Consider the following 26,789-nt stretch of genomic DNA (forward strand, 5'->3'; position numbering starts at 1 on the left):
TTTTTTAGGTTTGGCATTTGTCCAGAACTTAATGAAACTCCTAGAAATTATAAATAACATAGAGACAAAGGTTCGAAACCAAAACTTGACAAGGAATTGACCTGACCCCTCCTAACCAAGATAAGCATTCTGTCAAACACATGGTAAACATGCAAACTACAAGTCATGAATGCATCTATGAATATAGGGATCTGAAACTTATCTAAGGTTTGAAAACAAGGGTTAATGCCTTCTCATGATAGTTTTCATAACACAATTTAGGTCATGCATTCATTAACCAATCATTTATTTATTAAAATATAATATGAGCCACACTTGAATCTGTCATTTAACCATGCTTATAACCAACATATAACCAAATAGATAACAATGATAGGACAACCATTAAATCCACATAATAAAAAATATAAGTACTCATCAAGACAAGATAAACTTAGCTCTTATTAATCATATTCAAAATCCAACCAAGTCAGAGACTTCCACATACCACTCGACCATAGGCTGAGCTTAACCAAATCACCTTCATGCCATATTCCGAGCATGAATGTGGGATCTCATGGGATAAACCTATCCATAACCAACCAAGGGAATCCAAAGGTTAAACCACCTCCGACCTCACCATACCGTTATCTCACCTAAAACGGTCTTGGATGCCTCAAAAAATTTTCACCAATACCTTGAGGAATTTTCCCATCTCCACTCTCAGGCTTTACCGTGTTTCCTGCAATTACTGGTCAAGGGATTCCTAGGCCTTTGGTAATTTTCCTAAGACCATGTCACCCAGATCCAAAACCTTTCAGAAATCCAAATTTCAACCGAGTAAGAATCCCACCACACCATGGCTATCCAGAAATGGCAAGGCAAGGCTGAAACCACTATCAAAACCTAGAAAAATACATGCCACTGACAACAAATAAACCAAATATACATGTGCATATCATGCATGCCAAAACTAGCTAGGAAATCATACATGTACCCTGTTACCTATAGTTATTCCCGTTAGAGATGCCTAATCCAACCTTTCCTTAATTGATCCTTTCTTTTCTTTGCTTTCATTGTCCTTTCTTTGCTTTCTTACTTTCCTTCTCCTCTTGATGCTCTTCTCCTCCCTGAGAGTAATTCCGAAACAAAACTGACCAAAAGCTACAAACTGATGCTCTGAATCCTTTTTATCAGTGATGCCTCTAATTTCTTCATTTTTCCTCTACTTTCCTCCAATTTCCTCCTCACATGCAACGTGTAACCTTTCACCTCCCTTTTCTCCTAATTTCCTTCATTTTAATAAATAAAGTTCCAAAACTATTTCTTCTTGGCTAACAGATCCTCTTCCTCGGACGTAAGGAAACAGGTTAATGGCCCAAGACCCAGAGGCATATGCCAGGAGTGAAATCCTGCCCCCTTAGGACCATCAGTTGGTTATTCCAGGTGGTGTATTTTTCCATGAATAACGGTGATGAGTGAGCCTACATTCGCGAATAATAGTCAAAGATGGTTGTCCTCACTATTGGTTTGACAATTGAGTTATGATAGGTTTTTCCACCTTTGAAAAAAGAAATTTATTTGCCAATTTCCCCTCAGCCATAAACACAAGAAGTGATCCCCACTAGGATGCTTTCCCCAATATTCTTCTTGGAATACATGTCCCATGACTTTGGCCTTATTTTTTCCTTTATTACATGAGATTTTATGTTACACACCTTTTATTGTTGAATGCATTTAGCTCATTGAGATTTTTCCACGGACTACACTCTTACTCAATTTCTAGCTCGAAGCATAAAATTATGGCCTTTTATGTTTTTCTCAAGTATATTTTCTCTCTTGCAATGTCATCATGTACAAATTTATCTCACCTATTTGGAACTCATATGATGCCATTCCATACTTTGTATGGACAACCCTTAGATTTCTTGTGTATTAATGATTTCTCCCTCTCAATGACTTATCAGAACATGAAAAAACTCTTATCATGTCATGTCTTGGAGCATCAAGTTATCACATCAAAATACTTTTCATCATGCAACACATTCTACCTTAAACAATTTTTTCCATGTGATGTGTCACACATATGAACTTTTTTGAAATATCCTTCCATTTATTACATAGCACCAAAATTTTGGATCATGCAACGTACTACACAAATATTAACTTTGTGCCATACACTATGTTGCAAGGAAATTTCTCTAGACACAACACATGTCTTCATTCTGTAATTTTTTTCCATGCTTCCTCCTTTACATTATTTCTTTCAATTCTTACCTCAATTCCTTACCCCCCCTTAACTTTTTGACATCTTCAAAGAATTTTGGTCCTGTGACTTAGCATTCCAAAACATTTTATTGGTGTTAGATGCTATAGCCTAATTCTTTTCTCCCTATGATTCACAATTATTATATCATTTAATTACCTTTTCACATAATGAAACATTTTTAATGATGCATATGATGGTCAACTTTTCATGGTGATGTTTTACCTCTTGGTTATGATCCTCATTTTTCATGCTAGGAAACCTTAATTTTTTAGACATATAATGTGAAACAATTTTGTGGCACAATACATCATGCTCTTAATACGTTTTGATCATCGTAGCTATTAATTTGATGACATGTGTCCCTACAATCCTCTTGCCCTCCAATGTATTGCATGAAAATATTTTTCATACTATATGAACTAAAGCGCATGCAAAATATTTTAATCACTAAGATTTCACTTAAAAAAATTTCTAGGTTTCAATTTCTTCTATCTCCCCAAGGAAATCCAAAACCTTCAACATCCCATTCAAGCATTATGTCACCTCTACTTCAATAGTCAAAATCCACTCTAACATCCCCTATATCCAAGCATGAGAAGGATCAAAGTTGTCTTATTGTCAGCACAAAATAACCAATAGTAAGAAAAGAAGAGGCATTGCCATTAGTCCACAAGAGCCAACAACACAAAGCAACTAAGAAGAAAAACTTAGGAAACTACCGAAAGAGAAAAATATGATGCTCCACAAGAAACTATAGTAGAAGAACCTGTTATAGAATTCAGTCCTTCGTGAGGGTTTAGTTTCACATAGCAAGGAAGAAAACAAATTCATAGGTATGTGATTCATTCCCATGGATCATTGGTGCATATTCACAAGTTTCAAATACGATGTCTAATAGAGAATAGAAATCCCTGTTTTAAAGAGGGTAAAAGCATTTTTTCTAATTGCAGAAAAAATTTCACTCCTTCCTGCTCTTTACCTCATGATGGATAATTTCAATTCCCCCTTGATTCAAAATAAAAAAGGCACAAACTATTGATGTTCATGTAATTTTACACTAATTGTAAAAATATGCTTGTTATTAGCTTCTGGTTCTGCCCTATAGATAGGCCTTTCTACATTAGTATTCCATTTTTTGGTAGTCTAAGGTGCCCATACAAGAAATGAAAGTTCACTCTTTGAATTTGAATTGCGTTTAAAGAACTTCCACTTTTCCACTTTCCCTCAAAGTGGGATTTATTCATCAAAAAAAGTTGTATCAATACAAAACCTATGGATTTTAGGTAGTAGTGGAATATGGTTTTACTTCATTATCATTCAACAACACATCATAGAGTTTCCTTTACAAAATAATTGAAATTATAGCTATAAGTTATAAAACCTAGTCCTTCAATCCCTCTTGAATAATATAAGCTCAATGTGATTTGCTTCCTTTATGACTACATTTTGACTAGAGCTAGCTTGGATTTTTTGTTATACTCTTTTCTTAAAATTCATCATCTTTGGATCTATATGGAAATTCATTTGGTGATAGGAAATGTTCTAACAATGTTTCTATTAATGCTCCATATTTGGAAGAGTTGAGTATAACAAAGGAGGTCCTCAATCTCTTCTTTTAGAAATGCGAATATATATGTTAACTATCCATGTGAATTATATTTCTTGTCTAGTGGGTTTGATTTCACTATGATGGAGAAACTATGTTGGCCTTCTCGATCAATTTTATTGGAAGGGAATTGATTTGCATTTGATATGTGTTGAGACTAATGGAATTTCTAGTTGGAGAATTGTTTGAGAGATTATTGTTAGGAAATGAATAAAATTTAAAATTGGGTTCATATGTTGATAAAATGGGCTTCTCCAATCTATTCATTATTTTCATTTGGTCATGGTGAAAACGATTTTTTTCTCTTTTAGACAAGAATTGTGTAACATAATTTCATTTACCAAATAACTTGCAGAAAGTGATGATTACATTCCTCTAAGGCATCTCACTTAAAGGTATAGTGTGAAACATTCATTTAAAAACAAGAACTCATGGAATCATAATTTATGTAGAATATGCATTAGGAAGCATTCCACCATCATTTGCACTTACATCAAGAGAGAATGTAGAGGTATCAGAGAAAATAAAATAAAATAAAATAATCAACCTAAGGATGCACATCAAGGGCTATGCTAGGCCTATGAACTACTTCTCTTATAAGAAATCCAATAAATCTACATGTCTATGGGGAAGGAACAACCCATGTACCTCTAATTTTCGTTCAATTTTCACCAACAGCTACTCTTACACCAACATCTATTGGTTTTGGTGTTATATGTCATGCTCTTTTGGTAAGAAAAAGCCTTTTTCATGACCATAAGAAAGAATCTGAGGAGAAGCACTATGGAAAAAATCATTTTCTAATATTGGCTAATGATATTTGAGCAAATACATAAAGATATTAAAAACACCTCTATGACCATTATGGAGGAATCAATTTTTTGTGCAATACATTTGAATTAGAGAGTTTATGTTTTCCCAATTTACTTCACTTTTAACATATATATATATATATATATATATATATATATATATATATATATATATATATACATATATATATATATATATAGTTCATTCCATCCAATATTTCAAACATATAAAGGCATATTTGTATGAATGAAACTAAAACCTTAGTTATTGGAATTTGATACTCTATCAATAATGGCTTTAATTCAATTTATTGAGAGCATAAAAACCCCTTTGTATACTTTGATAAATTTGGCACTTTCCCTGCATCACATATACATTAGACATATTGATGAATCATGGTGTATCCATATGTTAGTGGTACTATTGTTTGATGAAAGAAGGGATCTAAGAAATAATTTTTTGTACAGGTTCCAAGAAGAAACAAGACTCATTTTCTGCCACAATAGATGTAGAAAATTCCCAAGATAACATCAACATTTCCACAGAAAAGCCAACATTGGATATGGAAGGGAATGACACGAAAAATGCAACACAAGAACTAGTGTTGGCTATAGAAGAATAAATCCTTGTTATTACACAAGAACCAATAGTAAATTCAAAATTTGCTCCATAAGAACCTGTTGATGGTGCTAGAATATTCCAACAGCAAGGGGGTCTCCCCAATATGAATTCCAATTAGACCTCACACCATTTGGAGTTGGAGCCCCAACTAATAAGTATCATCGGTTTCCATTTATTTTAAAGATTTGTCTTGGCTGCAGTAAACAACACAAGAGAAACACGTGTAATTTTGAGATAAAAAAGTAAGTTAGCCTTGTGATGTATTCAATTACAAAATGTATAATGGTTGTTTCACAAAAATCAAAAGGAAGTGAGACTTTAAGAGGAGTAATAGTAATATCTTAATAAGGACACATACATATATCTAAAGGAATCATTAATAATCTCAAAAAATAGTTCAAAAAGAAGATAACGATCATGAAATAAAAATACACACGATTCAAAGATGGATACTAAAGCCAACAGAATAGATCATTTTCATTCGTATGTGTTAACATAAGGATACACCACAAACAGTGATATATTAGCCTTACAATCATTCATGACATATGCATGATGTCGGCTCAAAGAGATTCAAAGTAGAAAGTGAAAGTCCCAAGATACACCATTACAATGATACAACGCTTGTTCCAATAGTGGAACATTAAATAACTACTTGCTTCTCAAAATCCTAACCTTATCTCCTATGCCTAGCTTGAGAAGCTGAGGTGAAAAGTATTTTTCGTGGACTATTAGGGTGCATATATAACAAATGAGGTGACTTTCCACCTCCCTTATGACTCTTGATCTCCCTTTATGACTCTTAAGTTTCCATGTGACTTTTCAAATTCCTATGAGACCCTTGAACTTCTATATGACTCTTCGCATTCTATGAGTGACCTTTGGAATTCCACACATTCACAATTTATCATTTAGAAATTACATAATTACATCCACAAATGATGTGGAAGAATACAATGACACATGGAACTCCTATGACACTTGGACAAGCTATGACTTGGAAATAATGTCATGGAACATCATTGTGATGTGACAATGTCAAGCTTCCCTCCTTGCTCCCTTCTTGGTATCTTCATGATAGACCTTGCAAGAAATTTATCTACATCCTCCAAGAGGCTAGTTGATGTGGAGCCTTCTTTTTTATCTTGATATTCAATATTCTCTCATGATCTATTGTCCCTTCATCTCCTTGCTTGATGATCTCTTTATGTTTCCAACTTCTCAAGTTTCTTCTTGTATCATCTCCTTTACATCCTCCTTGAACATCATCATGTCATGTCAAAATATAACACCTTGTTGTTTCTCCGATTGTCCTAGTAAATAAGAACAACTCGATAAGAAATTTTACCATTGGGGGTATTCCCTAGTAATAATGTTAATTAAAGAAATATTTTATTTAACCAAATCAATAAGGCAAGGATAATAATATCAGAGTGTTTTAAATAAATTGAGGTTTTAGGTAAAGAAAGGTGGTAGGAACATAACATACGAAACTTATTAAAATAAAATATCATTTATGACAAATATGAGGTTTAAATAATATATCGTAATTCACATACAATATTAATGTTAGTATAAACTAAAATTTAAAATAAAAGAAAAAGAAAAAAAATAGAACAAATAATATGATATCAAGTATCGTACTAATTTATCATGTACAAACAATTAGAAAAATTGATTTAATTATTTCTAAAATACATATTGGAGGAAAAAAGAAATAAGGTTTATTTGTGAAACATTAAAGAATTTGATCAAGTCAAACTATTCCCAATCAATCACATATGCGAGTAAAGTAAATAATGAAGAAAAATAATAAAATTAAACAAAGGAATAAATTAAAAGAATTTGTTTTTATGACATCCAAGTTTAAAGTGTAAGTAAACCCTATATATCAGGTATTATTAATTTCAACTTGCAACAAATAAACTGAAATATGATTTTAATACCCATAAATATCAAGTGTTCAAAGGTTTTAAATCATTTATGAATTCAAGATTGTTTTATAGTCAAGTTATATCAATAAGCTTGAATAATTTTACAAGTGAATATGGATTCAAAACAAAGAAAACCTGTAGAAGAAAATAAAATAAAAAAGAATTATGATATTATTATTCAAAATGTCACAGTCACAATGAGAAGAACCATTCCCATTGTCGTTGTAAAATATTATTATTATTCAAAACCTCAGAGTCACAATGAGAAGAACCACTCCCATTGTCGTTGTAAAATAATAAGTCGTAAAATAATAAGTCTTCGTCTGCCATACTCTCATATGTCCTTATCCAATGCCTTAAATGAGCGCTTGAATCTTTTTTTGTATGGTTGGGAGTTAGTTTCTCTTTTCATTCACCTAAATTCTCAAATAAAATTACATTAATAATAGTTATTTTGTCTAAATTAGATATATATTCCATCATTTGAATGAACTTCCACTCAAATATTCTACATTAAAAAGTATTTAAATAATCTTTCGTGCATTAAAAAAAAGACATGAATTAGTTCTCTAATGTAAAACATAATCATAAGTGAAATTAAAATATAAATTCACTCTTCTTCCTAAAAAATCATTTCACTTAGTTTTATAAAATGAATTTTATTTTTTTACCTTATGTAGAACTTAGTGAAATTTTTCCAACTATAAGAAAACATTAGGTTAAAAAATATATTTAGTACTTAATTTAATTGTCACATTAAAGCCCAAAACAATTAGTTCAAATTTAATATTATTTTTCTTTTAAAATATTGAATATTTACATTTTACTAGAAATATGTAATAAAACCTCAATCCTCCTCCATACTAAATTTATGAGTACACAAGTTTTCCATTCAACCATTAAAAACAAATTTTAAGGTTAAAGTAAAAATAAAATGACGTAGCCCAGCCACACTGGCCCACAACTCTATGTGTCCTTGCTTTACAACGGTCGCCAGAATTTTTCAACGTTCAGACTTTTCTGGTGGTCGCATGCAAAGGTGGTCAGTGGACGTCGGGTTGGCAACTGTGAGCAATTACTACCACATTCAATTCCTACCTACACGCCTCGGGCCTGGTTCCTCCGCTCATTCTTTGCCAAAACACCTCGGTTTCTTGGTCATTCGAGACAGTTCTACTCTACGGTGTGGTTGTTGTGAGGGTTTGGTGAGTTTTCCGTCTAGCTCTTGCTCTGTTGAGTATGGAGGTCTCTGTTTCTTTGTCGGATATCACTGTGGATGACTGTAGGTCTCCCACACCTCGTTATGCGCTTGTCAATCTCCGGTGGATTGAAACTACTCTGGTTCCGTTGGCGCGCTCGCTTGATTATTCACCCGGTAAGTCTTTCAGTCTCGTCCTGTCATTTTTGCTATGATACAGTTGTGGAATCTAGGGTCTCGTCCAAATATCGTTCTCAGTTGTTGTTATACTATCTCCATTGTAATACTGTTGCCTCTACTATGGTTGTGGTCGCCTTCGCTATTATGATGGGTGTCTCTGGTCACTGTTCTATGTGTACTTTGTTGAACTTCCTTCGTCCTCAGATTTCAGGCAACACATTGGCAGGTTTCCGCGACTCGAACCAGGTATTGACTCGTTCCCTGATTCAGTTTCCACATCTTCTGGGTGTTTATGCTAACCAAAACCGCTCCTCCTGTCTCAGCTTCGTCGATTCAGCTTGGCTCTGCTTCTCAAACCTCTGGTCCGCTTGCTCAAGTATTTATATGCAAAACCCTCTTGTTTCTATGGTTGCTTGACTTGGTTCTTTCCGTAGTGTATATGTATTAACGATGCTCTGTTGTGTATGCAGGTCAATGGCTCGACCTGGGTATGTGGGTCCTCTGGGTTTTGGTCTTCCAAAGATGGCTAACCTTTGCCGGTAGGCTCTGGCACTTCAGCTCGTCAATGCACTGATAGTTCTTTGGGTTCTCTGTAGATTTTGGTTTTGCTGTCCTTGCTTGACATGCACAGTCGTTATTCCTTGTGGAGTTGAGGCTTCAGCCTACCTGTTCTGGTTAGTCATTCGTTGACTAGTTATTTGGGGTCTTTGTTTCCAAACCCTAGGCCAGGGTTTGTCCAGTCAGGACGCGGCCCTTATTGTTGTTTGTCAAGGAATGTAATGTGTGCATATAATGGTCAATAGCAATGCAATCAGGGCTTTGTTATCACTGTTTAACTTGTGTAATTATGAAGAATCGTTTAAAGGAATACCTTTGCTATAGGTTGCTCTTCTGTTCTCTATGTGTGGTATTGTTTCTTCTTAGGTCTTTGGCTGTAACTCCTTTTCGGATTGTGGCTCAACACATCGGCCCTTTGCTCTATGGCTATGCATTTAAATGGTTTTACTGTAGTTTGTTCATTCGACGAGAACATATAACAATGTGACCTTACCATGGTCTTTCTTTGTTTGTCAACACTGTTCGTTTCAATTCAATAAATGAAAAAAAATTTAATCATACAACAGATAGACAATGTATACAGATGGATGATTTTTTTATTGAAATAGATCTATTCATTTATTTCTATGTTACGAAGTTGCAGAACCTTGCTCTTGTCTTACATTGCTCCTTTTATACCTTGTGGTTACAATTAATTTGAAACTGCAATTATTTGTCAGTTGAACAGAAACAATTGGTTGGGTAACTACAGTTTTCAGTTGTCATTACAAGATCTGCTTTTATACAATTCTGTCTTTTCTTTCCTAAATTAACAGATCAATTCCTAAAATGATATTTATTTCTGTTGACCTATAATAACCGTAATTGACATTTAACAACTAAGAGTAAAGTAACTAGAATCCTAGCTTATAACTTCATAAACTAATAATAAAAGAAACAATCCAGATATTCAACAACCTTCCAGCCTGGCGAGACTTCACCCGGTCATGGTGAGCTAGATGCTCCTGCATCAAGCTCCCGGGGCAAAAAGAAATCATGGCTCCGGTCCATGAGCTTCTCGACTGAAGTACCTATCTGTTCAATTTGCCTAGCATCAAGCCACGAACTGTCCTCAATAGGATGGTTCTTCCACTTGACCAGGTACTGTACATACTCCTTCTGCCAAGTTCGTTTAACCACCTGAGTGTCAAGAATACTTTCGATCTCGGGAGGTTGAACGTAAGGCATCTGTCTCTTCCAAGCTTCTCCTTTCTCCTGGGTACTCCGTGTAGGTCGCATGGTTCCATCTTCTTCCTTTTCCTCTGGGTCAGCCGTGTAAGGGAACAGGTCTGCTACATTAAAGATAGGTGAAATGCCTATTCCGGGTGGCAACTATATCTCGTAGGCATTCGCCGAAAACTTCCGAAGGACTTTGCAAGGCCCTATCTTTTTATACTTCAATTTATTATACGTACCTTTGGGAAAGCGTTCTTTGTTTAAATGTGCGAGGAATTCGTCCCCCATGTCAAACTGTACTTCCCTTCTCTTCAAATCTGCATGTTGTTTGTACTTTAAGCTGTTGTCCTGTAATTTCATTTTCACCTGTTCATGCAAGTCTCTCATCGCGTTAGCGAAATCTTCTCCGTCTACGCTTCGCCTTTCCTGCAATCCAAGGTCTCGCAGTTCATGCACTCCGCGAGGATGCATGCCGTACAGGATTAGAAATGGACTAAAACTTGTGCTGTGGTTAGGCGAGTCGTTGTAAGAAAACTCTGCCTGTGCTAGCGCTCGATCCCACATCCGTGAATTCTCCTCGACCAAGCTTCGTAACAGGTTTCCCAGACTCCTGTTTGCCCGTCGGTTTGCGGGTGATATGCAGAACTGTAGCTTAGCTGTGTGTCCATTTTTTTCCATAAGGTATGCCAAAAGTGTCTCGTGAACTTCACATCCCTATCTGAAAGGATAGATTTAGGCAATCCATGTAACCTGACAATCTCATTGAAAAACAAGTGGGCCACGTGGGTGGCATCACTGGTTTTCCTGCAAGGAATAAAATGTGCCATTTTCGAGAATCTGTCCACCACTACCATTACTAAGTCGTATCCTCGCTACGTCTTCGGTAGACCTAAGACGAAGTCCAAACTGACTGAGTCCCATGGTCTGCCTGGAATAGGTAACGGTGTATACAGTCCTGTGTTTTGACTGTGACCCTTTGCTAACTGGCACACTTTGCATCTGGCCACAAACCGTTGTACATCTCTCCGCATCTTCGGCCAAAAATAAAAATGACTAAGCTGCTCGAGGGTCTTATCCATGCTGAAATGTTTGGCCAAACCTCCACTATGCTTCTCTCGAATAATATTCTCCCTCATCGAGCAGTCAGGTATGCACAACTATCCTCCCTTAAACAACAACTTTTCCTATAGATTGTAGTCCAACCAAGGATTGTTATCTCTCACTAAAGGGTTTTGACATGCCTCATAGGCCTCCCTAAAATCTGTATCCATTTGGTATAAGTCCTGTAAGTGCTCAAAACCCAGCACTTGCACAGTGCTTTCCTGCAGAAGTAGACCTTTCCTACTCAACGCATCCGCTACCTTGTTTGCTTTCCCGCTAATATGTTTCATTACGAAGTTGAAACTCTGCAGATACTCCACCCATTTGGCGTGCTTGTGGTTGAGCTTGTGCTTCTGCATTACATACTGTAGTGCAGAATTATCTGAAAACAACACAAATTCATTTCCCAATAGATAATGCCTCCAGTGTTTTAATGCCTGTATAACAGCATAGAACTCCTTATCATACGATGAGTATTTCTGTCTACTCTCATTCAACTTCTCGCTGAAGAACGCTACAGGCTTATCCTCCTGACTAAGTACAGCTCTAATTGTTGTCCCGTTGGCATCACAACGAACCTGAAATAACTTCTTGAAATCGGGTAATCTCAAGATCGGCCTCTCAGTAATCTTCTTCTTCAACAACTGGAAACTTCTCTCTGCTGCCTCTGTCCATCGAAAAGGTTGGCTGGCCTTTTTGATGGTATCTAGCATTGGCGCACAAATTTTGCTGAAATTCTTTATGAATTTCCTGTAAAAACTTGCTAATCCGTGAAAGCTACGTACCTCAAACAAATTTTTCGGAGATGGCCAATTCACTATCGCTGCCACCTTCTCTGGATCCATCTTCAGTTCATTCTCTGCTATTACAAACCCCAAATAAATCAATTCCTTCTGCAGAAAAGTACATTTCTTCAAGTTTATTAGCAGTTTATTCTGTTGTAATTTCTCCAGCACCTTACGCACATGTTGAAGGTGTTCTTCCCTTGTCCTGCTGAAAATCAGGATGTCGTCCAGGTATACAATTACAAATTTTCCGATATACTCCTTCAGCATCTCATTCATTAACCTCATGAACGTACTGGGCACATTGCTCAGCCCAAATGGCATGACCAGCCATTCGTATAGCCCCTCATTCGTCTTAAAGGTTGTCTTCCATTCGTCCCCCTCTCGTATCCGAATCTGATGGTACCCGCTTTTCAAGTCTATCTTAGAGAAATAAGTTGCCCCGCTTAAACAATCCATCATATCATCCATTTGTGGTAGTGGAAACCTGTACCGGATGGTGATTTTATTGATGGCCCTTGAGTCGGTGCACATCCGCCATTCTCCTCCCTTCTTGGGAGCGAGGACCGTTGGAACAACACAAGGGCTCAAGCTCTCCCTTATCAATCCCTTGTCCAACAGCTCTTGCACCTGCTTCCTAATTTCTTCATTGTCCTTGGGGCTCATTCGGTATGCCGCTTTGTTCAGAAAACTGGCTCCAGGTATGAAGTCAATGTGATGACTTATGCTCCTTTTGGGGGGTAACTTGTCTGGCAAGTCATCTACAACTATGTCTGTAAACTCCTCCAACATTTGCTGGATCTCTGTAGGTAAATCTGATACCTCCGTATGCAACAAGACTATCCTTGCTTTCTTTACAACCGCATAACCTATCTCACTGTCCTCAACCTGTTTTAAAAACTATTTTCCACTGACCAATAATGTTCTTGGTTCACTAGTCTCTGTTGTCCCTTCTTCTCTGATGGGTACAAGCGTATGCTTGATTCCATCCTTCACGAATTTGTAACAGTTCGTCAATCCATCGTGTACCACCTTCCTATCATACTGCCAAGGCCTGCCCAGCAGTATGTGACATACATCCATTGGCATGATGTCACAAACAACTTTGTCCTTATATCTGCCTATCTGAAACTCGACCTCGCTTTGTTCATCCACCAGCAACTGATGGCCTTTTTGCAGCCACGAAACTCTGTAAGGATTGGGATTCTTCGAGTGTTTCAACTCCAATTTTTCCACCATCTTTGTGGACACTAAATTATCAGTACTACCATTGTCAATAATTAACTTACAACACTTACCTCGCGACTTACAAATCGTCCTGAACAAAGCCTTCCGCTGCGTCTGTTCGGTGACCTCCTTGACTGGTTTTAACAACACCTTGTGCAGCACCAAAGCTTCTCTCGTCTCTGGAGCATTCTCTGCTTCTTGAGGAGGCACTGCTGCTTCCTCTAGTTGCGCCACATACGCACCCCACTGTCCAGCTGGATCTGCCTCTGGACATTCAAATGAGCGGTGCCCCCATTTATGACACCTATAACACTGATAACTAGCCCCTCTACCTCGGCCATTTCCCCTGCCTCGCTGGGATGACCTACCGCCTCTCGCGTTGTCACCTTTATCTACTGATCCGGAAGCTTTAAAACTGTTGGCTTCCTCATTCCTGTTAGCAGTTCAGCCCTTGCCATAGGACTAGCCTTTCCTTATGCTGGCTTCTCATCCTCTCTGGGCATTCTGCGTTCTGGTAATTTTCTCCTCAGCTTTTATCGCACTCTAATACGCTTCCTTAATGTTGTTCGAAGATAAAATACTGATTTCATCCAAAATATCTAACCTCAGCCCATTAACATACCTGGCTGTTCTTTCTGTTGTATCCTTTGTATATCCGGCCCGCAAATTCACTCAATAGAACTCCTCCGTGTACTCCTTTACCGTCAATCCTTTCTGTCTCAGATTCTGCACCTGCCTATGCAATGCAATCTGATAGTCCCTCGGCAGAAATCTTCCCTTTAACTTGGCCACCATTCTTGACCAGGTTTTAATCGGCGCCTTGTTCAACCTCTTCCTCTCGTTCTGGACACTATCCCACCATAGGGCTGCGTGTCCCTTCAATTTCGTCGCAGCGAATTTGACTCTGCGGTCTTCACTGACTTCCTCGCACTCAAAGTACTTATCCATCTCACTAATCCAATCCAATAAAACTTCGATAGACAGGCTGCCGTCATACGTCGGGAGTTCTGGTTTGGGTTTACTGCTTGCTACTAAAATAGATCTCAGCAATCTCACCTCTGCGGACTCACCTTCTGGTCCATCTGCTGCTACTTCAACTTCCTCTTCACTAGCATCGCCCATTTCTGGATCTCTTCGTCTACCTGCCTCTATTGCCTCCAAATGGGCAGCAAGAATTCTGATCTCCTCTCTCAATCCTTCCTCTACCAATCTTCGAGCACCTCTGCCATGACCTCGCCTTCCTCTCACCATTCCTCCTACTAACATAAATAATCGCTCTGATACCACTCTGACATAGCCCAGCCACACTGGCCCACAACTCTACGTGTCCTTGCTTTACAATGGTTGCTGGATTTTTTCAACGTTCGGACTTTTCCCGTGGTCGCATGCAAAGGTGGTGAGTGGACGTCAAGTTGGCAACTGTGAGCAATTACTGCCGCATTCAATTCCTACCTACATCCCTCGGGCTTGGTTCCTCCGCTCGTTCTTTGCCAAAACACCTCGGTTTCTCGGTCATTCGAGACAGTTCTACTCTGCGGTGTGGTTGCTGTGAGGGTTTGGTGAGTTTTCCATCTGGCTCTTGCTCTGTTGAGTATGGAGGTCTCTGTTTATCCGTCGGATATCACTGTGGATGACTGTAGGTCTCCCACACCTAGTTATGCTCTTGTCAGTCTCCAGTGGATTGAAACTACTCTGATTTTGTTGGCATGCTCGCTTGATTTTTCACCCGGTAAGTATTTTAGTCTCGTCCTGTCATTTTTGCTATGATACGGTTTTGGAATCTGGGGTCTCGTCCAAATATCGTTCTCGGTTGTTGTTATACTGTCTCCATTGTTATATTGTTGCCTCTGCTATGGTTGTGGTCACCTTCGCTATTATGATGGGTGTCTCTGGTCACTGTTCTGTGTGTAATTTGTTGAACTTCCGTCATCCTCAGATTTCAGGCAACACATTGGCAAGTTTCCGCGACTCGAACCAGGTATTGACTCGTTCCCTAATTCAGTTTCCACCTCTTTTTGGTGTTTATGCTAACCAAAACTTCTCCTCCTGTCTCAGCCTCGTCGATTCGGCTTGGCTCTGCTTCTCGAACCTCTGGTCCCCTTGCTCAGGTATTTATATGCAAAACCCTCTCGTTTCTATGGTTGCTTGACTTGGTTCTTTCCGAAGTGTATATGTATTAATGATGCTCTGTTGTGTATGCAGATCAACGGCTCGACCTGGGTACGTGGGTCCTTCGGGTTTCGGTCTTCCAAATATGGCGAACCTTTGCCGGTAGGCTCTGGCACTTCAGCTCATCAATGCACTGATAGTTATTTGGTTCTCTGTATATTTTGGTTTTGCTGTCCTTGCTTGACATGCACAGTCGTTATTCCTTGTGGAGTTGAGGCTTCAGCCTGCCTATTCTGGTTAGTCGTTCGTTGACTGGTTATTTGGGGTCTCTGTTTCCAAACCCTAGGCCAGGGTTTGTCCACTCAAGACGCAGCCCTTGTTGTTGTTTGTCAAGGAATGTAATGTGTGCATATAATGGTCAATAGCAACGCAATCAAGGTTTTGTTATCACTGTTTAACTTGTGTAATTATGAAGAATCGTTTAAAGGAATCCCTTTGCTATAGGTTGCTCTTCCGTTCTCTGTGTGTGGTCATGTTTCTTCTCGGGTCTTTGGCTGTAACTCCTTTTCGGACTGTGGCTCAACACATCGGCCCTTTGCTTTGTGGCTATGCATTTAAATGGTTTTACTATAGTTTGTTCATTCGACAAGAACATAAAACAATGTGACCTTACCGTGGTCTTTCTCTGTTTGTCAACACTGTTTGTTTCAATTCAATAAATGAAAAGAAATTTAATCATACAGCAGATAGACAATGTATACAGATGGACAATTTTTTTATTGAAATAGATCTATTCATTTATTTCTATGTTACGAAGTTGCAGAACCTTGCTCTTGTCTTACATAGCTCCTTTTATACCTTGTGGTTACAGTTAATTTGAAACTGCAATTATTTGTCAGTTGAACAGAAACAATTGGTTGGGTAACTACAGTTTTCGGTTGTCATTACAAGATCTGCTTTTAGACAATTCTGTCTTTTCTTTCCCGAATTAACAGATCAATTCCTAAACTGATATTTATTTCTGTTGACCTATAATAACCCTAACCGACATTTAACTTTGACATTTAACAACTAAGAGTAAAGTAACTAGAATCCTAGCTTATAACTTGATAAACTAATAATAAAAAAAACAATCCAGATATTCAACAACCTTCCAGCCTAGCGGGACTTCACCCGATCATGGTGAGCTAAATGCTCCTGCATCATAAAATATAAAATAAATAAATAAATATATATATATATATGTATAAAGTTTTAAATACACATTCAAAATTTGATTATAAATCTCATATTTCTATATTCATATAAGATTTAAACATGATAATTAGTATAATCTTATATAAAATATTAATAATGTATATAAATTTAAATTTTTTTATATAAATAAATAAATAAGTTTATTTTGTATATAAATTAATTTACTTATATAAATTAATTAAACAAAACCATTACCCGTTGATTCGTGAGAGGAGAGAGAAGATATATATATATATATATATATATATATATATATATATATATATATTAACCACATGGTGAATCGGTAACTGTGAGGCCTAATCTATGGGAGACCCACGATCAAACCTCATAGCTGCCACTATAACACGAGGGTTATTATTTGTATCGGGTCAGGAAGATGGTGCTCGTTTCTTTTTCTATTGGGTCGGTTGAGTTGTTGTGTAACTTAAGCCAAACCTAGCTTATATGTATTCTTATATGTATTTTTGTGTTGCGTGGACGGTCAAAAGTGGTATAAATTTGGGTAAAAAAAATTCAAAAATTTTAATAGAGGCAGTGTTTGAATCATGTTTTTGATGGTGGAAATGAATCATGTTTTTGATGGTGGAAATGGATTCAGTACCATCAAAAACGTCTAATACACCTAAAATTTTGAAATTTAACAATTATAACTTGGATTTACAAAAATTGTAACCTGATTTTCTCTAAATATAACCAGAATTTCCATAACTTTCGAAACACCTCCTCCACCTCGTTAAACTACGCGTATAGCGTATAACCTATATATGTAACGTTCTATGGGAGACAAAACAAAACGTTAAGGACCATTTAATATGCATGAACATAACTTGAATTGGGAGGTCAAAACGTTAAGGACCATTTAATATGCATGAACATAATTTGAATTGGGAGGTCAACCTTTTGAAAAGGAGTATAACAATTGGTTTCAGCCATAATACGTTTCCCTAGGTGACACATATGTAAGTTTAATAACATGTTGAGAGGATAGGTAATTTATATTTTATTTTATTTTCATATAAAGTAAGTTTTTGTGATTTATAATTTATATAAAATATTTTGAGAGAAATCACAAACTAGTTTTTAATATTAACCAATTTTAAAGTGCTTAATGTAGTTTATTTAATATTTAATATAAATTTAGTTTATATATAAATAAATTTATTTATATAACTAATTAAACAAAACCATTACCCGTAGAATGTGAGAGGATTAAAATATATATATATTATTATTGAGAGCTAGAATGTGTGTATCAGAGGGTCATTATTATTCTGGTCATGTATTGAATTTTGCATTCACTACTTATTAGTTGTATTTGACTAAAAAAAATTGCAAGATCTCCATAGTTTAACATTAATAATTGAATTTTATTTATTTTTCATAATATTTAAATTTATTTATTTAGAATGTGATTTGTTCAACTTTTTGCACTTCTTATTTTGTCATCATTATTTATGTACAAATGTGATTAATAAAAAAACAATAATTAAGGTACAACCCACAATAAACGTATTGGTGTCGAGTCATTCTATATACCTCTTTCATTAATGTAATAGAGGTGTCACATCATTCTATATACCACCTCTACCATTAATTTAATAAAAGTTTTATGAGGGAGCTTTAATGATAGGGTTCTCCAACCCCACAGGCACCAAGCACTAGGAAGCGTGACGTTGTAGTTTAGTTAACCATCCCTTAAAATAATAAAATAGGTTATACAAATACCTAAAATCAAATAATTAATTTTTTAAATAAATATAATTTTGATGGTTATTATCCATTGCAATATTTATTAGCCATAAATACATTAGTTTATATATATTAAAGTGTCTAGCTTAATATAATTTTATTTAAGATTTGCTATTTTATTTAAGATTTTTTAATAGTTATGGTATTTTGTTTTATATGATATTAAACGTAAATATTTTTCAATATTTTAATTTTACCTTTTTTTGCTCAGTTTTTTTGGATTTCTACCCATATATTTATATAGACTTTTATTTTTTCAATTCTTTATAATATTGTATTTTAATTTCAATATATTTAAACAAAACTACACTATATAGATACTAGCTACTATATTGTTATACTAGCTACTATATAGCTCGTTTATATGAGGTGAGGAAGAGGGTGCTCGTTAACTTTTCCATTGGGCCCGTTGAGTCGCTCATATGTATGCTTGCGTTGATTTATTACCCAAGGGTGAAGTGGCATTCGTTGATATATATATTTTTTGTATGGTTCTATTGGAGACAAAACGTAAGTAGCATTTAATATGTATGAACATGTTCATGCTTTGAATGGGGAGGCCGAAGTTTTGAAAAGGAATATAACAATTCACTGCCAGCCATAACACGTTTCCCTAGCTGATACATATTTAAGTTTTAATAACCCATACGTTGAGGGGATAGGTATGATAAGAGGTGAGGGGTAAGTTAGGTATATATATATATATCTATATCTATATATATATATAATTTATATATTATACTTTAGTTCATTATTTTTATTAAAAAAATATTAGTATTTAATATTATATGAATTTTATTTTTATTGGTTTCATTTTTAGTTGATATATTTTATTATTTTTATATTTATTTAACTTAATTTTATATTATATTATTTTAATTTAATTCATTTTTATTATTTAATTTTTATATTAGGTAGCTTTTTATAATTGTGATATTTAATGTTAGATTTTAGATTTGTGTGATCTATATTGATAATGAAGTTGTTTTTCAGGTTAATCATATTATTAAGATCTAGTTGATTTTTCGAATCATCTAATGTGGTTTATGGTGAGGACAAAGGTGGAAAAATCAATCTACTCAAAATTTTAAATAGCAGAGGTCCAAAGTTAGTTTTTGGGAATTAGGCATTAAGAATTAGTTATTAGAAGAATAAATTTAATATTATTTAGGTATTAAATTAGATTAAATTATCCCGGATGCGGGTGAGGGCACGTCACAGATGGACGAGACACATGCCCAGCATGTGCCGCCCCGTGCCAGCGCTAAGGATTAATGGCTATACGCCGTCAGGTAATGAGGTTGGGAGGCCCAAGCTCCAGGCATTCAATGCCGAGCAGGGGGAAAAGATGGATGTACAGCGAGCAGTTAAGGCGGGCTCGCTTCGAGGTCCTGCAGCGACTCTTCAAAGGGAGGATAGCGTATTGCAATTTCATGAAAATGGTGAGCAAGGAATATTGCAGTCTCAGGGAGAATTGGATTGGGTGGATGATCCACCACCCTGCAGAGCAGTTACAGCATTCTGTGGCTGCCACTCAAGGGAATGTCTTGAGGGAGAAAGACAGGCTGATCAGAATAGGGATAAATTCGAAGCAAGACGTTCATTCTGGGCCTGGTCTGTGGCGGAGTCCTGCGAATTCAGGGGCCTGTGGTATCCTGAGCGAGGTCTGTGGTATAATTCACTTGGTGATTGCTCTTCTGTCGCAATTCAGATACAGCTCTCCCTCTCCGGGCTCCGCGGGGTCTTCATCTCTTCGGCAGAGGTCTGGGAACAAGGCGAACGTGGTAGAGGCTCCATGGCCAAGCTTCGAGAGCGACAGACGAGCAGGAGAGGTCCAGGGAGAGGATCGGCCTCACGACGCCCAGCAGAAGAGGAGCATCATCATTGTTGTTGTTGCTATTGCCATCGGAGGGCGAAAGCAACACCAATACAGGTTGGACAGTTCTTGGAGGTTGGTAGTTCGAGCGAGGGAGAGTCAGGGCTTCCGGCCTTTGGCTCTGTCATCTTCACCTTGGGCGGTTCGAGGGAGAATGCGGGCATCAATGCCCATATCTCGGTGCTCTTCACCAAGGCCCCGGAAGGAAGTGAAGGAGGGAAGCAGCCAGAGAAGGCTGCGCTACCCCAAGAAGGCAAAGGGGAGGAGGGTCCAGTGCTGCAGTCTCCTATTGAAGCCAGCACCTCAGGAAGAGAAATCCAGCAATCTCCTCCTATCCCTCAGGAACAGGCACCCCCAAACGCTGCCAAGCCTCCAGTGGAGCTGTGGGATGGAATGCCGGAAGGTCAGGGCTGGAGCTATATCTACGAAGCAGAGCCCGAGGACTAATCCCCAGACGCAGCCTCAGGATCACTCTCTTTTCTCTCGGCACCGGGTTTATCCAATCGTTTCAGCGGGTATTTGCTTTCTGTTTACTACAGTGTCTACTACTGTTTATGTCCATATGCAGTTCTTCATTTTGTCTTGTAACGGTCTCTCTCTCGTGGTTTGGTCATGTAATGGTCTTTATCTCGTTGGGAAACGTTTTGATGCAAGTTTGAAGGATGGAAGCCCCTGCGAGGGCCATGTGGTCACTGTCTAACTCCTTGCGGCTCTATGTCAGCCTACAGTCATGTTCTTTTGGTCTTTAGCGGCTCTATGTCAGCCTACAGTCACGATCTTTTGGTCTTTTGTGTCAGCATGTTTAGCGAGTCTGGTAGATGCCCCTGCGAGGGAATATTTCATGTCAAAACTTGCTCTCCCAGGAGCCATAGTTGGCCCTGGTCTTGTCTCTCAGTTTGTACTGCTCATATGTAAATACCACTTAATATAATAGATAGTCTTTTACCGAGAAAAAAAAAAAATTAGATTAAATTAATTAAATCAAATTAATATTTAATTATAAATTAATAGTTACCCGTTATGAAATAGTTGTTAGGAGTTAGTAGTTAGAAATTAGTTGTTTGAATAATTAATTTGTTAATTATTATTATTATTATTAAATTAAATTAGATTAGACTAAATTAAATAGAATAAAATTAATATATAATTATAGAATACGAATAAATATAACTATATAGTTATAGAATACGAATAAATATAATTATATATGTATATTGATTATAAAATCATATTAATATTATTAAATCATTTTTAGAATAAATTGATTAAATAAATAATAATCGATAAAAAAGAAAAAGAAAACAAAAAGAGAGACACTCAAGAAGAGAGGGAAAGAATCCAACTTCTCCTTAATTTCCAACCATCGTCCCTATTGATATTGATTGCATGTTTCTCAATCTCAATGGCTTCTCTTAGCTTCCTATGATGGAAGTGATCAACCCTTGCAATGACTCGAAAATCCTCAATGCAAACATGGTGCTTAGATTTATCCGCATGTTCAGCCAAAGCTAAGGAGAGAGAACGATTGTGCTTAATGACTGTGTCATGCTCTTGGATTCTTTGGCTAATAGAGTGACAAGTTTCCCCAATCTATGGAATCCCATAGGAACAAGGGATAAACTAGACCCCTTTCATGTATTTAAGGCTCACACAGTCTTTAACAGATCTAAGAAAATATCTAATGGTATTAAGGGGTTTGAAGGTAGAAGAAACTTTATGACGTAATTAATCTTAAAGACAACTTCATGCGATATTTAATTTTTAATTTTTATTTTTTTATAATTATTTTTAAAAAATGTGGTTCATGGACACTTAGTGGCCTCTACATCCACGAGAAAATTTAGGAAGATCAATTTGAAGGGATCTACTGCCACCTAAACAGGGAGGCGCTAACCCTAAGGGTGTGGAGGAGATTTGAACCTGTACGTGGAAATAAACCAACTAAGCTAACCATTGAAGATGATAATTACTTTAACAATTAGACTTTTGTATCTTGTATTTTGTATTTTAATTATTTAATTATTAATTATTAATTTGTTTTATTTTAATTATAATTTTTTATTTAATTTTTTATTTTTTATTTTTTATTTATTATAATAATAGTTATAATTTATAAAAAAAATATAGTAATTAATTCAAAATTAAGGCTTTAGTTTTGTATTCAATACAATAATGACTTTTTGCATATTACAACAACTCTATTGAAGGGTAGTCGTGAAGATTCGAGCATGAGTTTTTTACCATAGGAGCATGAGAGGAAGTCATATGGTGAGGGAGGCACAAGGCAAAACCCATAATGAGAGCCAGTTTCTAAAGGAGTGCCAAATCAAGAACCAACACACCTGCATATGGAATTCACTCATGACAAGGTGACATCAATTCGAAAATCCCCCAATATATCTTGTTCTTCATGCAACATACTGATTGAACAAAGACAAATTGCAGTCTTGAGAAGGAGGCTGAGGGATTGTATAATGCATAGTTCCACGAGGTAGTGATATGGGTCTAGTCATTGTGACTATGCAATGTGTAGTGGCTGAGGGACTGAAAGGTAGGACTGTGAAATTGAGGGACACCATGATGCAGTGAGGCAGGCTTGCTCACTGTGATTGTGCAATGCGCAGTTATGGGAAGACTAAGCTAGGTGATGACGGAGTTCCGCAAGTCAAGGACTGCGATAAGCATGAATCTTGACTGAAAATACACATTACACAATGGATGACTGATTGGGACAAGGGTTGTGTAGTTTTCAAGTGTAAGAGGCAGAGACTGACCACTATGATCATGTAATGTGTAGTCCTTAGAGGCAGTGAATATGTAGTGAACATTTCTAGGAGGAAATGATGGCTGACTAAGGACTAAAATTGTGTAGTGCACAGTCTAGGAAGCCAAGATGATGGGTGGTTGGCCAGACAAGTTACGAAGATAAGGAAATTTAGAAATTGACTTAGTGTGGGATCAAAGAAGAAGAAGACGAAACTGGAACATGACTTGAACATGACCACACACTCATAAACAATCAACCACAAAATAATGAAACGCTTAACACCCAAAATAAATATACATCCATTGAAACGATGACTAAAACAACACTTACCTCCAAGTGCGACACATAAGATACACTTTGCGACGCAAGTGACAACTCCAATAAAAAGGTGCACAGTGCTTTGGGAAGAAGTATAATGTGTATCTCTATGATAAATAGAGGCCATTAGTACAAGATAAATCACCAAAGTTTCCCCTTAAATATACACTATATCTCCCTTTAACAAAGTACGACACTTTTTATTCTAGAAGACGACTTTTGAAATTTCTTCACAAAGAGACATAGAAACTTGAAAAACAAGCATGGACTGTCTTAAATTGCTAAAAATGACAACTCACATGGTTACAGAAAGGCTCCAAAATTTGATAAAGGAAATAATTTTGAGGGTGTTGTGGCAGCGACAACACTTGGCAACACACTAGTAGAATTCCAACTTCTTTGTTCTAGTCTAGTTTTAAGCACAAGGTCTTAGCCTCTCAGGAAGTATTGGTTCATCATGTGGATTACCTTGTCTTCCCCATTTAACCTAGTTATGGAAGTAGTATCTCTTATTCCCTTATTCGGCTAAACACATTCACAAACCTTTCCATACCACAATTGTTTTGATTTGGAAGAAGGGTAATATATAGTTGTGTGTTTGAAATGATTAGAGTTGTGGTTTTATCTCTAGTGTTGCTCCGCTACCAGTAGGCATGTTGATTACCTCAACATAGTCACTAGAGGAATACTAGAATTTCTTCGCTTCCAGCGAGCCTCTTCAGTACCCCAACAAAGTTACTTGCTCCACCTCCCTAACATGAAGCATTTCTCTTCCTTCACCCTTTATTTTATTTTTAATATGATCATTAGAATTTTATCGATGTTTATATGGCCAGGGTGGAAGAGGGATCCCAGAAAGCTGGAATACAATACAACATATGCATGAAACGTGTTGGCTCTTATTATATAAATAAGTGTAAGTTCCAGTCATACAATACATCCATGTACACCCGCTAGCCCCAACAGTGGAATGTTACAGCCACATCTGCCTGCTCCTCCAAAGAGATGTACTAGCTCCGTGCAGTGGAGAAGCCAAGGCGCGTTACAATACTGTCCAAGCTCTCTCCAAGATAGTCTTATCAGAAGCTTGGCTGACCAAAAGCCTCTACAATGAGTTATGAGGGACTATTTATAGCAAAGGGTGGGGTGACCCTTGATATTCCCCTTTGTGACAGTTCAACTACCCTCATGACTCTTCATCTACTCTATGATTGTTACATCCAACTATTGACACTTGAACTTCCACTTGACACGACGTTACATTACAATGCACATGTGCTCATGTGAGACGAATGGCTTGAGCAAGCTATGCAAGACATCATTGACACTCAGTCCGTTGTGGTGAGACCAACTCTTTGGCATGCTAGTGATGGTGAAGGTGGCGAGTTGATGTTAAGCTTGGTCATCCGTGATGGTGTGCATGCATCCCATGGTGACATCTTGCTGAAGCAAACTCTTGCCTTTGTTACAACCAGTGCATTGGTTCGGATCCTTCATCCAACTTGTCTACTCACATGTGCATGGTCTTCTTAGGTGCGGATGAACCAGCGACACACCGATGCATAGTGTCTATGCTGATCTTCAACGGTGTGCTGGTGGTCATGCGCATCAACTTGCCGAAGTACATGTTCAGCTCCAGTTGGACTAGCTTCTTGTCTTCGCCTTGGTGAGTGTGCTGAATGGGTTGGATCGCATGCATGCGCCCAATAACATGCATGTTGCTAAATCCCTTGCATCCGATCAACAACACTGCTCACCATGTCTGCTCCGTGCTAGCTGCTGGGATAGATCCATAGCTTGTACAAGTGCAGTTTCATCCATGAGTGCATGTTGCGCCCACTGCTATTCTTGTTCCTGCTACAACTCGTTCATCTGTCTGTGTAGCTTCATGTTCTTCCTTGAGTTGTTGCTTCAACACATGCAACTCCTTCTTTGTTCCTTTCTCTGTCTTCGCGCGATCTTCATTTCGCGTCGTCATCTCATAGCCTAAGTCTCCAAAGTTTCTTTCATCATCAGTGGATCCGCTTGAACTTGCAACTTTGTTTCGTGTCTGTGTTGTCAACAACCTTCCTCTTGCATTCGTTTCATTCATTGTGTTCATTGCATTGGTTGCATTCGTTGCGTTCGTTGTGTTCATTACATTCGTTGCATTCAGTATGCTGCCTTCAGTTGATGTTCATGATGTTGTTCAATGTGATGCTACTACTGTCATATCTTGATGTCCTTGTCTACGAACAACTTGATATATTCGTGAGTAGGTAAGCTCATAAACATTTGATTGAATGCATCTTTAGGTGTGCTATGAATGGTGTCTTTGACTCTGCTCTCTTGGAAACCATTGTACCTGCACTGCTGAGAGGCAGATGAACACCTGCAATACTTGGAGACATGGCAACACTCATGGCAAGCAATCTGTCAGTCAAAAACCAAAATGAACTTGAGAACTGACTTGCAACATACCTATGTGACTGATCATGAAGGTTGCACAATTTCGGCTGGGAGGTCGGGAGACTGACTGCTAAGACTGCACAAGGCACAGTCTGGGATGCTGGGAGACTGACTGACTGCTGGAACTACGCAATGGAAAGTCCAGTCTGGCCACTGACTTTTGGAATTGCACAATGCGCAATTTTAGTTGGCAATGACTGCAGGCTCAGTGACTGCATTGCGCAATTTTCTGGGTCAGTAGTCATTGTCCCTTAGGATTGCGCAAATCAGGCCTAGGGAACAACTGCTCGGCAGAAATGAACATTTCTGGAGAGGAAGACAGAGCCTTCCCTCTCAGGATTGTGCAATGTTATCTTAGTGAGGCTCTTGGTGAGGAAGAGTCTCGGCCAAGGTTGGCCAGACTCGCCGACAGGAAACTGAAAGTAAATGTGGAAGTAAATGCATGGAGACACAAAGTGAAAATAGAAGTGATTGATCGTGCATGCAAACATTGAATGAAAGATTCAATAAACAGATCAACACGCATGTGGGTGAAGCGAGTCGTCAAATCAACAACCGTTCATGCAAAACAGTTTCATGCATGTGACAGTAGTGAGATAGCAACGAAACTGAAACGGTGCTAGGAAAAGCTAGTATACATGTAAACGATAACAAGCGCTCATTGAAATCAAGAAGACAACGTTCATACGAAGCGAAACACAAAAAACACCAGAAATGCAATACAAGTCATGGAAAGTGGGCTTACCCTAAAACAGTTGAGTTGAGTGTGCCAACAG

This window comes from Pinus tabuliformis, chromosome 5_1 (assembly GCF_031772625.1).
Source record: "Pinus tabuliformis cultivar Carrire ecotype Pingquan chromosome 5_1, CPIR1, whole genome shotgun sequence".
Lineage (NCBI taxonomy): Eukaryota > Viridiplantae > Streptophyta > Pinopsida > Pinales > Pinaceae > Pinus > Pinus tabuliformis.